The sequence below is a fragment of the Achroia grisella genome, unplaced genomic scaffold, assembly GCF_030625045.1.
Source record: "Achroia grisella isolate CSIRO2021 unplaced genomic scaffold, CSIRO_AGI_Agris_v1 utg327, whole genome shotgun sequence".
Lineage (NCBI taxonomy): Eukaryota > Metazoa > Arthropoda > Insecta > Lepidoptera > Pyralidae > Achroia > Achroia grisella.
This window is the reverse complement of record NW_026712799.1, coordinates 3141353-3150933: the sequence shown is the minus strand read 5'-3', so window position 1 is coordinate 3150933 and position 9581 is coordinate 3141353.

Below are 9581 nucleotides of genomic sequence, written 5' to 3'. Positions count from 1 at the left end.
TTTAATAATAAAACAGCAACCTATACAGTACTAACTTACCAAGTTACAAAACTTGTCGAATAAATAAATAACAGGTATCTACGTTGAAACAGAAACTTAAAAGCGTACTCCTAAAATTACGTTTGTTTTCAAAACCCGATAAACTTCGACACGAAAACTCAAACAATCCAGCTTAACAAAACTCCACATCCGAGTTGACTCCGTTCAATTGGTATTCTAAATATAATTTTACAATATCAAAACAATACGTTCACTTCAAACAATTAACATCTATATATGCACTATGCTTTTATTTAAAGAAAAACTATATTCATATAATTAGCAAAAAATCACAGAATCTTACAACATTTTATCTATTTTAATGGAATTCCCGATATGTCGACATTGTTACAACCGCCATGATCATGACTTAAAAAAATAAACAATAATTTACACAATATATAAAACAGAGTTAATGTGGACCACAACCCAGCATAATGCTGGAACATAGTTTCCAGCGCTGATTTTCATCTTCAAAATAAATTATTTAAAACAATTTCTTACCTAAATCTATGCTAATATTTTTACATAGTAGAAAACAATGTCGCCGTCACTGGCTCTACTCTTAGGTTTTAACACTACGCAAAGTATTTTAAAGCAGTTTTCTGCAATTAAAAGAGTAATTCAAGAGAAAGGTTTATATATTAGATTTTTTTAGAAATAGAAATAGAAATAATCTTTATTCAAATAAACTCATTACAAGCACTTTTGAATAGTCATATTTTGATTTTACCACTCATTCGGAATGCGATTCATCAACAATACAAGAAGAATGAGCAAGAAACTTGTATGTTGCTCTTTTCAATAGATGTTTTTTTATATAAATAATTTAATATAAATTACATTCATATTATAGCACAGAAATTCTATTTATATTGCACCCGCGCCTTGGCGAGTGTTTAATTATAGGTAAGAAATTGGAAATTCTTACCTCCAATTCTTGTGGATTATAATATTCTCTATGTTAAATTCTGCAGGTTTACAAACTTCTCATTCATTTTTGTGAGTAGCCGCAATGCGTCTTCTGATGACAATGAATTGTTCGATAAATCCAAAGTACGTAGGTTCTTCACTGTCAAAAGTTTCACGGGGATGGCTTTTACCGATTGGGAACAGAATCTGAAAAAATACAATACAATTTATAATTTCCGACTACCTATCCTATTGTTAGGGTTCAGCTGATTTTTTATAATTGTGCCTACACATGTAATATTTCTGTCAACACTAGAGACCCATCCATTATTTTACCTCTCCAGATAACATACTTTAAGTTCAGTGTAGAGTTAATCCACGTTTCGATTCCGCGTCGAATATACGCGTTACTAATAAACCATGTAGCACACTACTAAATAAACTTACTCATCATCATCATCATCAGCCCGCTGCAGTCCACTGCTGGACATAGGCCTTAATAAACTTACTAATGTACAATAAATAGTACAATTGTTTAATATTCACTACGTACATACAACTATAAACAATAAATTATGTAGCGACACCTCATCACATCATATATAACGCTACAGTGGTGAGGTGATTATCATCGTATCAAAAAGTTATAGTGTACACTAAAGAAAACTGCTCACAGAATATGGTTATTAAGAACTAGACGCCTTCTTAAGTGGTCGATCATGCGTGTATCTTTTGTTCCTTGTGTTCTGTAATCTATGTATTTTTTTATATTTTCAGTATAATCTACCACTAAACTGAAAACTATTCGAAGTTTGTATAAAATTTATTATTTCTTAATGTTCACTCGCCGTTACTTTATAAATGGACTTTATCACCAGGTTAAATAAAAAAAATGTTTACTTCAAGAATAAAAGTGTAACTGGATATCAATTACACAACATCAAATACCCAGTTAGGAAATTTATTTCTAACACACTACTACAAGTTATAGGTATACTCAAAAACGAAAACATAGCGCGTTGTAGCAATTGAGCAGCGCCATCTAGTGACTAATATTTATAACCTAAATTTACGCAAGAGGATTAAATATTCTTGGTTTATACGTACGGAACGCCCTAAGGGACCGCTCTATTCACACTTGACACGTTTTCAATCAGTGGTCCAGTGCTACAGTTTGTATAGTCCATCGTAGCGAAAGATTTAAAAGTTGTAAAATAGTAAAAGTTATACAATCCGTTATGTTTTAGCATAGACAAAATGGATAGTAAGCGACAAGCAAGATATTTCCCGCGCAAAATTTCTAGTGACATTTACTGTCATGAAGTTCGGGCGGGAAAAAGCGAAAAGTCTTCCAAACCTAACCTTACATCAATGACTAGCTATTTTGCTGACAAAAATGACTTGCAACTTTCTTCTTAATGTTTCTCTTTATATCAATATATGTATTATATATATATAGATCTATAATTTTGTATCGTTCAAATGTCTTGGTTCATTCATCAATGATGATGAGTATGATGTGATTATACATAATACTAATAATAAAACCTCTCATCATCATCTTTATCAGCGGCACGTTCAACATCATCATTGCCCTCTCATCATTACATTTAACTGGAATGCCAAAGAAGTTCTAGGGCTACCAGATGGTAAGTGACAACCAAGCAGCAATATCGGACACGGTAATAATATGAAGCCTATGTGTTGCCATTCCGGATAACTCCAATATCATGCCTGTTGTAATTTTAGACAGTTAGGTAAATTAAATTTTAGATGGAAAATGAAAAATATACAGAAAAATGAAATTGTACCTACAAATTTAAAAAAATGAAGGTAGCTTTATGTTTCGTAAAAATGAAGAGGCAACCGACTCAGAATAAAGTTACAGATAAATTTGCAAAGCAGATATTCTATTGGCGCTTATAATAAATATATATATTTATTATAGGATAGATATAGATGAATCAAGATGGAAGAAAAAAAACAATTGCTTTTTTACTTCCTTGTCCCTCTGGAAAACTAGAATAACACATAAAAATATAGAGAGTCAAAAATCAACCCTTTAGTAATGCAAACCAAAATACATCAGGTTAAAACATAACAAATTTAATCGTACCTACCTCTTCAACACCTGACCAAAGACCAAACAAATTAATAAAACCGGTACCATTAAAAGTAAATATTATTCAACATAAGCTGACTTTTATCAAATGAGTACCTACTAAAACGTTCAACAGTGAAAATGTGCATCAGTGAACAAGCGAATTAACCTTTATGAAATAGAAGTTCCTAACTAGTGCAATTATAAATTGTAAACAAGAGTCTGTCGGGCAATATACAAAGCGTTCATAGACTTCATTCATCATTCATACATTCAACGTTCATTGCTAATTGGTGACAAATAGGGACGTGATATTCTGTGTAAAACATATTACATTTTACAATACAATTATATTTACAATATATTAATCGATAATTTTCCCACTGACCAAATTTTTGGAACCCTAGACCTACCATCAAGGTAACTGTATGAGCCACTAGAATGAAAACATAATTATCTTAATAAAGATCGATTAATTTATAAATTTTTAAAATAATAAATAGGAATAATCTGTTTTTTATACTATAAATAAATATTATTTGGAGTCATGTCAACAGCTAAAAGGACTGATAGAAGATGGTGGAAGGTGGCGGGGGCTCCACCACCAAGAGCACAGCTCTTAAATTATGAATGATTGAATATTATAAATTGTACCCGTGGCTTTGCCCGCTTGATATGTTTAGCCTATGTGTTATTCTGATGTATGTTACTGTAAAGTTTCATCAAAATTCGTTCACTACTTTTTGCGTGAAAGAGTAACAAACATCCATCCATTCCATACTAACAAACTTAAGGTACTTAGACCAACGACCCGTCCCGGCTTCGTACGGATATTGCAAATCTTTGATTTTCTCGGCTTCTTATATGCTATAACACACATACTATACATATATATCTTCCTCTTCAATGACTCTATCTATTGCTGAAAACTACATTAAAGTCCGTTGCGCAATTTAAGTAAAGTGCTATATAAAGATTAGACTCCAGATTAAAACTGCTGACTTGTCGTGAACTAAACTAAATTTTACTTGTGCCCCACTAACTTAGACCATTAGAAAAACAAAACACTAGTCCATAGAAATATATGTGGACACTGTCCTGTGGTGTGGGCAGCCTTTTTAAAGTGAGTACTTAAAATACAAGCAATATAGCCAGTTAGACAACTGTGAAACTGTGAATTCATCTCCATAATTCGCAAACTAGTACCAAAACGTAACAGTCTAATTTCGCGTTCACTCATAATAAGGAAGGAAATAACACGACGTCCGCCGCGGCGGTCGCGTCGCGGAAATGCGATAAGATGAGACAAATCGTCGAGGCGGCCAGGGCCCTAATTCGCGGTGTGAATTTCTAGAACATATGTATCATGTACTTATATATATGTCCTACAAGGCATTAGGTTGAGATGATAGATAATCGGCCTCGGTGGTCGCGGGTTCGATTCCTCGCACGGTGCAAACATTTAAATTCATGAGTAGGATTGTTTATATCAGTCTGCGTGTTTTCTATGTATATTTATGTATATATATCAGTTGTCTAATACCCACAACAGAAGCTCTACTTACCAAGGGACTAGATGACGCTGTGTTAATTGTCCACGTCATTTATTATAATATAAAAACATCGATGTATAAGTTTTAAAACTTGCAATAACATTCATTTTAATAAGATATATAGTTAAGTTTACTTAACTATATTTATTATAGCCGACCTAATCTTTTTAAGTAGGTATATTGATTTATTATCTACTAGTAGTCTTGAGTCGTTTACTGATGTAGTAGTTCTACTAAGAACAATCCTAAAAGAGCGACATGACTACGCGAACTAATTCGAAGATCCTCTGCTCTTTGATTCGTTACTTCGTTTGATAAAATACTATGAAGTCTCGTTAAAAAAATAATGTATATTTTCGGACTAAAACAGGACAGAAATAGCACGTATCTAAAAGCAAGAACATACTTTAAATTTGAGGATTAAACGAAATCATAATTAGGACCTAAAATAACTAAGAACAAGAAGAAGATTTTTTACCCTACTATCATTCTCTGAACCAAGTCGGGAGCGAACATGCTAAAAGAATATACATAGGACCTAAAACAACTAAGAACTATATGCTTAGATACTCTTTTGCCTACTGTAATTCTCTGAATCGGGTCGGGAGCGAATTAAAAGATCAAAAAAGTGAACAGAAGAGCGACGAACTTATTTAAGGGATTTCAAACTATTATGCACAATACTATCTAATACTTATTATAAGATAGTATAACAAATATACATATTCTTGATAATTTATTATTCAATGTTAGGATCAACCGATCGTTGTTTGGCAGTTCTCCAGAAAAGTTCCCTTCGTATTGGCTATCAAAAGCGATAAAACAAAGATTGTAAGAAAATAATAAACCATGTGGTCGATTCTAACAATTTGCGTGTGTGGGAGCATCACTTATGAAACAAAAGCTTATGAAATAAGATGTATTATATAGGGTTACCGGATAATAAAGTTACGAGTTTTATCTGCGAGGTAGCATTTATTTCACACTAGCTGTTGCCCGCGGCTTCGTCTGCTTTCTTTTAAACAAAAGATAGCCTATGTCTAATAATACAATCTATATTGACGTCTAATTTTATTAGGATGCGTTCAGCTGTTTGGTTGAAAAAAGGTACATGCAATTTACCTCTGACTCCTTCTGACTTCTAATTCTGACTCAGGCTAGTTCGGGAATCAGGAATGCATCAAACTGTACACTGATGAATAATATATAAATAAATAAAATAATATACATATATTCAGGTCGAACGTAAACAAATCGACTTACCATTTTCAAAATTACATATTTCTAGACTTGAAAGTTTTGACCGTGTATTGCTAGGAAGATTTATTAAAAAATAGGTGTTACGATTTATTTGTCCCTATTAAGTCTGTTGTACATAAAATTACTGAATATAAACAAAAGTAGATGTAATATCTGCATGACAGAGCTACGTGGGCGTAGTGGCTTTGCCTTTGACTTACATTTCATTAAAAGTATAAAAATACATCCAAAAGAAATCCTTTTAAGTATATCTTGACCTTTTAGTTCTCATATTTAGCTTTTTATTAAAGAGAGATTGTTACGCCGACCACAAATAATGAGATAAACTCTGTGTTTAAGATATCTATATTGTTATGAATAAAAAGGTATGATCCAAAGTCTATTTAAGAGACTTCAAGTGAATGTAAATTACGTATAACTCTCAATCCTCCTTTCAAGCGAGCATAGACTATGGTACACTAGATTTGCGAAAGGAAGAAAGATACAAACACTATATATAAATATATACATATACTATATATAAATGAAGAAATAAAAATAGAACACAGTCGCTGCGGAAAATATCCGAAAATCGTTGTTCATTAATAAAAATAGAAAATGTATTCAAAGTTCTTACGTTTTCGTAGTATAACAATGTTTTTTAGGATTCACCTAAAAAAAATTAAATGAAATGAGGACTTAAAACCGTAGTTACATTATATTAACTACTGTGTCTAAAATAAATAAAATTAAAAAATAATTTATTAATGACTAGTGGCAATCCAATCGCCCGTAATAGAATAAAAAAAGAAATCACTCGTATTCTAATTTCAAAAGTGACGTTCGAATTAAATTATTTTACGCGGTAAATGACAGCATCTCAAAATGGACGTCGAAGTAGTACTACACAAGTTGCGAACAAAATAATGGACAGTGAGTTAAGCTGTTTCATTTAATATTTATAGCTGATAGCACTCCAATCGCCGGAAAAAAGAATAAAAAAATAAATTACATGTGTTCTAATTTCAAAACTGACATTCTCAAATAAAATTACCTTACGCGGTAAATGACATCAACTCAAAATGAATGTCGAAGTAGTACTCCATAAGTTGGGAACAAAATGGTGGACAGTGAGTTGAGCTGTTCCATTTAATATTTATGAGAGTAGTCGCAGCTCGTGGCCACGCATCGCCGCGCCGCGCCGCGCGACGTTGCTACCAAATAGCCGGTTAAAAGTTTCAACCGCTAAACGATTCCAAATGTCCCACACTGTGTTCTAAGCGAACAATTTTATCATTCACAAACTCTTTGGGCGTACGTAACTTACAGGGAATAAAGTTTGAAAAATGAAATTTATCTTAATATCCACAAGTTTGATATTGCGTTGCATCAATTCTCTTTTTTTATAGTACTAGCTGTTCCCGCAACTTCTTCCGCGTGGAATTTAATGTTATTTTTCTAAAATAAAAGTAGCCTAAGTTAGTCCTTATTACATCAGCTACCTGGTAAAAAAAGTCCCGCCAAATTCAGTCCAGCCATTTCAGAGATTAGCCGGAAGAAACAGACAGACAGACAAAAATTGTAAAAAAAGTAATTTTGGTATATGTATCGTATTTATATTCATATGCATATAGTAAAAAATGGTTATTTCAATATTACAAACAGACACTCCAATTTTATTTATATGTATAGATAAAATGAAATTTATATGTCTCTAAGCAAATTGTTTTAGAAGCGAATTCCAATTTCTAATAATTCTAACCAATAAGAGTTATCATAAATGCGACAGTATGTTTATATGTTTGTTACGTCAATCGCTAAATCGATTTTGGTATAAATACATATATACCCTAGAGACGGTTATAGAATACTTGTTTCCGCGAAGTACGTATAGGGAAAAGGTAATTTTTGGATCAAACTTTTTATTGCTTTTTAATAATGAAGTATGCATATTCGTTTTTTATTAATTACTCTTCAAATGATAATGTAATAACATTATAGAGTTTGACACAATCAATATTAACGCGAGCAAAGCCGCGAGTAAAGGTTAGTCGATAGAAATAGAAATAGAAATAATCTTTATTCAAATAAACTAGCTTAAATATAACGAGACCATATATAACGGTACCTATAAAGATCAACACTCGCAGCCTTCAGTTTTCAAATAAGAGATTAAGGTTATAGGAAAGTATTTGATAATGGAAATATTTATTATTTCATTAAAATCCATTATTATATTATATAATAATCGTTTACTTATACATGTCACATCCCTACTCTGTCATAGATGTCGCTAGTAGTAAGTAGCAATTGAGGTAATTGACGATAATATGTGAAATAATATTACCAAGTTATATCAATAATAAAATAACAAAGAAAACTTATTTATTACCAAATAATTAAATAAACAATATTACTTTGCACGATATAAAAGTAACGAAATTTTAATTAATAATAAACTAACCAATTAAACTATAAATAAGTTCTTTCTTAATAATATATAGTAATATAATATTAAAACTTAATATTATTTTTTATTCAATAATGATGCTAAATTCACTACCATATAGGTCCGTGAATAAGCACTACGAAAAATATAAAAACTACTGAACGGATTTGTCGGAACGAGTATTGTCATTACTACATATGTAACCGCCAGAACGAAACCATAGCGCCTTATAAAACTACTCCAGCGCCATCTATGCGTCGCTATGCATACTAAAATACGTAACTTGTAGACTTGTAACTGTACTTAAACTGGAGACTCCTTAGTGTTATATTTTTTCTAAATATAATATAGTTTAAATGTAAACTAACTGTAATTAATAAAATCTAAACTAATCAAGACTCTGTTATTTTTTTTTTAAAACAGCCGAACATCTATCACGTCCATTTCTTACCATCTACTTTTTCAATTCCAGCAATTAATTTGTCAAAGTGGATCAAATTACTATAATCACAAATATAATAGTATAGATACTATTAGAAAGTAATTTTACACGAAATTACGTCATTCCTTGCATACGACGAAATCATAGGGTTATCTGGTATGTCACCAGCGCCATCTATGAGCACATTTTGGTATTAATAATGTACTTTGTATTTAATGTTTACGAAACTGGATAAACTATTATGAAGTTAGACTGTGTTAGTTAAGGTTACTTCTTTAAAAGAACATAATATAGTATTGTTTCTAAACACAACACACTATCATCTACAAGACTAGGTACATACATAATATACATAGAAAACACCCAGACCGATACAAACAACCATACTCATGAATGCAAATATTGGTACTGTCGCCGATACTATGTAATAGGTATTATGTTATCTGTGCCGATACTATCCTTATTATACTTATAACTTTTTTATTATCTTTTTATAATTGACATCCTGTTAAAACAAATAAATGCTACAACGTCTGAACGTAAATTTAATTCCTAACGGTACCTTGCGAGAAATCGAACCCGAGACCATCAGAAGTAAAGCGGTGTGCTATACCGCTAGACCACTTTCATATTTATATACATATACATATAATTTATAGTATGTAAGAAAACACGTATATAAATTGTATAAAAGTACCCCAAATATTTGGCTCACTGGCGCGCTAAATAACAGGACGGTGGCGACAAGTTTAATAGCATTTTTTATATGCAGATCACGCTGTCCGCGCTTTTTTTCTGTCGAAAACAAAATGTATAGTGGCTTGACAAAGGGTGGGGGTTATTTGA